The 8479-nt window shown below is 26.2% G+C and overlaps 1 long non-coding RNA gene across 1 annotated transcript; it reads right to left on the bottom strand.

Moving 5' to 3' along the window:
* Positions 1–5747: 5747 nt before the first annotated feature.
* LOC113554808 lies at positions 5748–7813 on the bottom strand. The gene is made up of 3 exons (XR_003405308.1): positions 7681–7813; positions 6118–6180; positions 5748–6047 (listed from the first exon to the last, which is right to left on the bottom strand). It is a non-coding gene; the product is annotated as an uncharacterized LOC113554808 (long non-coding RNA).
* Positions 7814–8479: the final 666 nt, after the last annotated feature.

The following is an 8479-nucleotide window of genomic DNA, read 5'->3' as shown; positions in this document are numbered from 1 at the left end:
ACATATTATATTAAAAAAATCAGTTATTTTAGATTGTTTCGTATTTCGACGCGAAATCATTTGGTATGTTAATGCATTTTCTAATTCCACAAAGTTACGATAGAAATGATTAAAATCAAAAGTTAAAATACCATAAAAGTACCCGTTATATAGAATGTCCTGTATTAAGGTTTTTCTATAGAAAAGTAATTTAAATGTCCTCGTTCCCCAAAAAATTCCGCTATTTAGTCATATAGAGGTATCTGTTATTAAGGGAGGTTTCACTGTACTTTTTTGTGCGTAGTACATCATTAATCAACCCGTCCCATCATTTCAGGATAATACTGTTTATGAAACATTCATTTTTAGAATATTAGGTTTTTAGTTTTTTACGGAAATTATTTTTTAAATATTTTATTATAATTTAATAACTTATTAAATAAATAATAAGTTTAGTAAATATTATGTTTTAAAAATGCGTAAAATAAATATCCGTGATTTATTAATTAATTACACGTGTTTTTAAGTTTAAGTACCTACACGTGAATCTTATTTCACGTTCAAATTTGAGAACTTTAGACTGTAAACTCAGCTTTACAACTGTAATTTTTACAGTAGTGGTATGGTATGCTTAATTTAACTATGAAACATCAATTGTTTAATTTAAAATGTTTACGACGTATACATTTATTTGTATGTTTACTGAAAACAAATTCAGAACATGGTACAATAGGATTTTTAAGAACTGTAAGGAAAAAGTTGTTAGGTCATACGTTTTGTACATAATAAATAATTGTCCGATTAGATAATGTGAAATTTCTGCAACTTGAAAGTTGAAATTAAAATGGATTGAAAAGAAAGAAATAATCACTATAAATTGGAAATATAAAAAAAAATTAAATACAACAAATTACTATGCCAAATTTTCATTAATATATGAAGTAAAAATAATTTAAAAAATTCTTTAAAATTACAATGTGTATACAATTAGGGTAAAAATATTGTTTCCAATCCGTAGAAAAAACTTCTATTTAAAATTAATTTGATTCTAATTTATTTTTTTACAATCCAAAATTCCTTAGATTATATTTCATAATATATTATATTATACTTCCTATACAAATAACCAAGATATAAATTTGAAATTAATATCGTTACAAACCAGAATACATACTAAAATTATAACTAGTTATCGACGTAGAACATTCTCAAGGTAAATTACTGACAATAACAAAATATATATTTTCATAGGAAATAAAATTAGCAAAATACTTAAGTACTCTATAGTATATTTTATTACATATACATATGTATATATAAGACCAACTACAATATTTTTCTATTTTCTTCACAATATTATTACCTGCAAAGGAAAATAGTTAAACACGGTGACCTGCTCTGTATAATGTACGTATATTATATATATGTTTATAGCATGGCCTTTCACAGGTTAGACTAATCCATATTTTTTTAGTATGTAATTATATCAGATATGCTACTTAAAAAGAGATTTTTTGAATTTCATAAGGTTTTATTATGTCATTTAGATGTCATTAGTAAGTACGTGGTTTTGTTATATACCCGTCTGATATACACTAAACATATTTTATCTTATTTCCATATACATTTTATAAAATACCAACAGAATTTTATTAAAAAAAAAACTTCGTGGCTTTGAGCTGGAATTTCTTTAAATAAAATTTTCAACCAGAGTGCTAAACGAAAACATTTTTTTTAATATTTATTCTTGTATTACTAGTGTATTTACATAAACGTATTTGCATAACACGGGAATCCAACACATCATTATTACTTGCAATAGGTCTATTTAATGTCACTCATTTCTGTATCTGACTATGTAGGTACTAACATGATATTGAAATTCAGTCATGTATTATGTATCTAACTAAAATTTATGTAAATAGTTAATACAAAACAAAAAGTAAGTTGTTTATTAAAAGATCATCATGTATTTTGATTCCAAAGTTAAGTACTACACGGACTAGCGAAGTTTTCATTTTTTTTATATGGTCTATCACAATTAAACTATAGTAATTATTTTATATTTTTATTATTACTTAAACAGTTGATATTTAAAATATTTCCTCCCCGATTTTAACGGGCTTGGTCGATAATTTGTATACATTTTGAAAGTGATAAGTTGACGTTCGTGAAGTTGGCCCACCTAAGTGTTGCAATTTTTTTTAAATCTATGCCATTATTTTGCTAGTTATTTGCAAGTATTTGCAAGTCAGTTTTTAGAATTTTCAAGTCCAAACTTATACCAGTGAATTTAAAAAATTGAAAGTTGGGCCAACTTCACGTAGCCCACCCACTTTGACCCAGAACTTCGAAATCGATATCAAACGAAAGCTAACGATCAGAAAGAATTTGCAAGTCTATTTTTAGAATTTTCAAGTGCTTTACTTGGCCAGCAAAAGCTTTCAAAGTTACGAAGTTAGCCCACCCAAGTTGTATTTATCTATAAACCAACTTGCAATTAATTTTTAAAATTTTCCGAGTCAATCGGGGCTGGCAAAAAAAAAATTCAAACGATGATAACTATATCAAATATTTGCAAGTCACTAAATGGTGGCCAAAATTGGATTCAGAATTTACAAATCATTTCGCTGGACGCTATAAACAGAATAAAACAGGGGGGGCAACTTCACGCAGCCTCCTCATTCTAAGCTACGAATTTCAAAATGACACCAACATTTTGCAAATAATTTGCAAATATTTGCAAATTGTATTTTAGATTTTGCAAATCAATATTTTTTTAGCGAATTTTACATATTTTTTTTTTTTTGCCAGCTCCGATCGATTCGGAAAATATGCCAAAATTTTAAAAATTAATTGCAAGTTGGTTTATAGATAAATAAATCTAAGTTGAATTAAAAAAAGGAAAATTGAAAAAACCAAAATGAATAAAATATCTGATATAGATAAAAATTAAGATATACATATATTTTTTAATTCAACTTGCCCTTTTTCTTAATTTGACTTTTTTTTCAACTTGGGCTTTTTTTAATGTACTTAGATTTATTTATTTATAAATCAATTTGCAATTCATTTTTAAAATTTGGCGTATTTTCCGAATCGATCATTACAAAAAAAATTGTAAAATTCGCCAAAAAAATATTGATTTGCAAATTCTAAAAACCAATTTGCAAATGTTTGCAAATTATTTGCAAAATGTTGGTGTCATTTGAAATTCGTAGTTTAGAATGAGGAGGCTGCGTGAAGTTGGCCCGACTTTCAATTTTTTGATTTCACGGTGAAAGTTTGGACTTGCAAATTCTAAAAACTGACTTCAAAATACTTGTAAATAACTTGCAAAATAATGGCATAGGTTTTAATATAATTGCAACACTTAGGTTGGCCAACTTCACAAACGTGGTAAATTTAGTCCCGGGTATTAACCATTAGTGCAACTAAGTCTTAAAATATTAAAAAATTAAAACTTTATTATTTTATATTTAACAGTTCAGCAATTTTTTTAAAATATTTCTTTGGTTTGTCATTTCTAAGACCTGAAGTTGGCCTATTTTTTATAGAAGAATTAATAGGCATACAACCAAATGATAAGTAAATACAGATATTTTGTTATTAAATACTAGAAACATATATCCCACCTGTTGCTACATTTTCCTCAAATATTTGGTCTGAATTTGCAGCCACCACCGTGCGTACAACAAATAGGTGTGAATCATATCACGCTGAATTTGAATTTGTTAAATCTTTATAATTTAAGTTTTTACCGATAACATGTTATGCATGATATTATAAAACCATATTATATTATAATATCTTAATTTATACCATAATTATAAAATTTAACGTTCTATATTTAACGTACTAACATTTTTTTGGGGGACCCAATTTACCGTGATAAGGTCATTTGAGACACAATTTACCAATCCCAATTTTAACACCTCGGAATTATTTCAATACCAGTACGGTTCGATATGATGGAATTCATTTGCAATTGTCAAGGTTTTGTTCCAAATATGTAATAGTTATATTATTGTATTTTATAAGTATCTCCGATTTCTATTTGTCATTATAAAGCATTGTACATCTTGGCCCATATTCATCTACAATATACTATATTATTATTAAACAATAAGAAATCATTATTATTTGAATAATTATAGTAATCAATAAAAATGTATTTTGTAATTCGACGACTAATAAAAATATTTTTTTCTAATATGGTGCAGGGATACAGTTTACATTAAGAATTATCAGTGAGTTACTCTATGATGACAGTTATGACTTAAAAAATTAGAGCTCGGTCTTTGCCCTCCCCCTTTATGTTTTATACAATTTTACTGCAGGTAAAGCATTATCGCCTATGATACACAATTACACGAGTACTGTTGCAAAGTACCTATTATATTATATTATCTTGGTAATAAAAATATTCTGATTCAAAAGTTAACGCAATTATTTTTGTTGACCTCGTTAATCGAATATCGCGAATTTCTTTCAATTAATGAATTTACTATATGATTCCGTTTAATAAGAATAATGATATGGTATGAACACATTTAGCCTTTTAGGACATTTTCTTTCTTTCTTATCGTCTAAACGTTATATTTTATTTAACATACAAATACACATATAATATCATATTCATGTTCACTTTTTCAGATATTATAATAACTTATTAACTAAATCCTATTTTGTTATCTTATATATAAAATTCTCATGTCACAAAGTTAGTTACCATACTCCTCCGAAACGGTTTGACCGATTTTTATGAAATTTTATATGCATATTCAGTAGGTCTGAGAATCGGTTTCTATCTAAATTTGTATGCTGTTCGATAAGTGGTTCCGGAGTTATGGCCTCTTAAGTGTTATCAGTTGAGGTACGCGGCAGCGGTATACACAAAAGGCGCGATACGGGTTCATGATATTTATTTATTTTTGTTGGAATTATCGACTTTCATTAAAATAAAATAATATTGTTATTATTGTCAGATCTGTTATCGTGTATGCATGCACGGCAATAATTCCATCAACAGTCGTATTTGACATGGTGTACACGAACGGTGACGAGTGATACTTACACACTTACAATAAGTTAGTTATTTTTTTCTACACTATAAATTCCCTAGAAATAATTTATATGGTAAAACAACGTTTGCCGGGTCAGCTAGTTATCAATAAATTTCAAATATCAACATTTAAAAGTCAATAAGATAATTTATTTAAAATACTAAGTCATTTAAAAGGTAAAACGAGAATCTGTTAAGCAAAACAAGTTTTCGCAAAAGTTTGGTCAAAAACCTTGAAAAAAATAGTTATGTAGCTTTTATACAAAGTGTTTTCATATAAACTTTCTTTAGCGGTGTATCTTCCTGAAAATGAACAAAAATCTTAGTTGTTAATAATTTATATTGTTAGAGATAATGTTTACGAATACCAGTATCGGCATAAATCATGAAAACATTACTATTTTTCTGAGAATAATGTAAATTATTGTTGAATTTTTATTGATAATTTAAAGTTCGGTTGTTTATAGTTTGCAAGTGTTGTGTAGCAATTTATCTACATACACAAACCACAACTCCGCATCAGAGCATTAATACATCCTTGTGGAAAACAACTGATCCACCCGTAAAAAATACACTGTGACACAGCAAACAACTTACTACTGTTTGGGTTCTCGTTATTATTTTTATTATTATAAATTATAATATATAAAATATGTCAAGTATTATGAATCTGATAATCGTTTACATGTCCATCCAAGTTTATTTGATAATTATGAATTTTAATTAAAGTCATTATTTATCGAGTCACGGGTAAAGCCCTATGTGCAGTATAAAATATTGTAGACACAGTCACCGTGATAACGAGTTTTTTTTCTGTCTTGTTCTTCGCCCGAAGCGTATACTGTCTACACGTCACGGTCACGGACCACGTGAATTTTTGTTTTTGTTTCTTTTTAAATGATCCTTAACCTCACCATGGAATAGTCGACAGAATTTATTTCCCGCGCCGCGTCTGCATACCGGACGATTGTTGAGATGACCGGTTTCCACGATAAAACGCTCACTATATGGATAATGGGTAAGTAATTTTGATTTTATCAATTTTGTTAATACGTAGGTATATTGATGCTTACGCCTTAGCGACGAGACGAACCAATTGGTGACGACACAAGTGCGTACAGTCAGCTACGTAGTACCTAGTAACAAACGAAGTTTGTTATTATTATAAGTATGACCTCTACAACAATTTAAAAACAAAATAATCAGATTTATGGTCAGCGAATGCCAAGTGCCGCGTACTCATAATCCATTAACAGTTTAAAAGTTTTTATAAGGTTAAAAAAAAGATACTTAATAGCCTTATCAAGCAGAAACATAACAACATACACATATTATATATATATATAATAATACGCACGTGTATTTTTTGTACTAGACGGAAAATGATTTACAAATTTGAAAACCATAATAACAGGTAAAATATTTTGAAAATTATTACAAAATGAGTACTCAGCTTTAAAATAAATTATTCGTGGTAAGAGAGACTAACCTATATAAAATAAATAAATTAAACAAAAAAAATATTCCATTACGATGACTTCAAAAATCTAAGCACGAGATAAATAAAATAAGAATTTTCATTAAAATAAAGGAATCTATGTGATGAAACAAATTAACAATTTAATTGTGTTTTTTTATGAATGTTTCAAACGAATACTTTTTTTGTGTTTATTCTAGAACTTGATCGAGATAGAAATCAAATAAAAAATACTTTACGTTAAAAAAAAATACTCTGTATACCTAATTTGACTATAGAATCGCCTACTATTATAATGTTCAATCATTAATCCAAGTTTAAATAATACATTTTATTTGTTAGGTAAGGCTTGGTATTAGGTGTACATTATATTTAACTATTACAGCCACAAAAATGTATTGTGTTAAAATATACAAAATAAAAATATAAAACTGATGAACATTTTTTTTTTGAACAATAATAACTTCTTGTGGTAAAATTAAAGTAACAATAAATTTAATATAATTAGATCGTTAAACCCAAATTTAAAAAACAACAAACCATTTCAGTATTCTTAAAAAAAAAACTAAATTCCATGACGTGATTTGAATTTTTTTATAAAAAGATAAAAAAAGAGTTCGAACTAAAGTTATGTTTCAATCAATTGAATATATATAAATATGAATAGTTAAATTTTTCTCATGTAAAATAAACAAGTAAAAACCTAGAAAAAAAAATTAATTAAACATTTAATGCCCAGTAATATTATTTTAATATTTTAAAAACATTTTAAGTTTATTGATTTCTTTTACTTATAAAATTAATTTATCGTTTAAACGTATTATTATTAGAGTATGGTTATTTTTAACAAAAATCTTTTAATATAAGTTTTATTTTTATTGAATTACTGTTTTCATTAACATGGGTTTTTACTTTTCATAAGTTACTGGTGTATTATAATGAAATAAACTTAATGTGGGATCTAAATATAATATATTTTAATCAACAAATCATAATTTAACTGTACATATTTATATAAACTCTAAATTATAATTTATCGGTCTTTCTGATTTGTAATTTTATTTTTAATATCGTCATAGCCTTTTTTGAAATTATTTTTACTTTACAAATATCCATAATTTTGAGTATAAATATTAAATAAAATACATAAATATGTTACCTGCTATACGATTTCTGGAACAAAGTACTTATACCTATAATTCCTATTTGTAAGACTGCCAAGTTTTAAGGTTAAAAATTATAATTTGCGGTTAAAATGTTTTAACCATTTATAAAAGTGAATCATTGTAAAGAATTTATTAAATGTAATCCAGTCAAATAAAGTACACGAATAAACCAACAAAAATTGCCCTTGTTAATAAACTTAACGTGCGTGAACATTTGAAGGATTGTTATTTATTAGCAAATGACCGGTTCAACAGGTATAATATGATGCAATTGATGCAAACCCATATTTACTACAACTACCTATAAAAATATAAACATAAATATTTTGTATCAATAACTTACTCTACCTTCTTCCGCACAACTACAATAGGTCATTTTGTAAAAATAAAATAATAAAAATATAAAATAAAATCTAACCTAACCTGTAAGGTTACATTTTTAATTTGTTATTCGTTTTCTATTCTAAGCGGAGTGAGATTTAGTTTGTACTTTAAAAAGGTGTATATTTAAAATTATCATTATTTTTTAAATAATCAGGAAAAACAAAAATAAAATTGAGGATAACTAGTATTTTTACGCAAAACTAATATATTCAACAAAATCGATTTTATTTTTAAAAACAAGCAACCGTAAATACTTGAAATTTTCACTAAATATTTCTAAGCTTATTTTCAATACCTATTAAAATATTGATAATAATAATTGATATTAATATCTTTTTAACTATTTTTAAGACATTTTAAATTTAAATAGTAGGTATTAATGATGTAAACACGAAACACTGACTAAAC

The sequence above is a fragment of the Rhopalosiphum maidis genome, chromosome 2 (assembly GCF_003676215.2).
Source record: "Rhopalosiphum maidis isolate BTI-1 chromosome 2, ASM367621v3, whole genome shotgun sequence".
In the NCBI taxonomy this organism is placed as follows: Eukaryota; Metazoa; Arthropoda; class Insecta; order Hemiptera; family Aphididae; genus Rhopalosiphum; species Rhopalosiphum maidis.
Note: the sequence above shows the minus strand (reverse complement) of the source record. Positions and strands in the feature narration are given on the sequence as shown.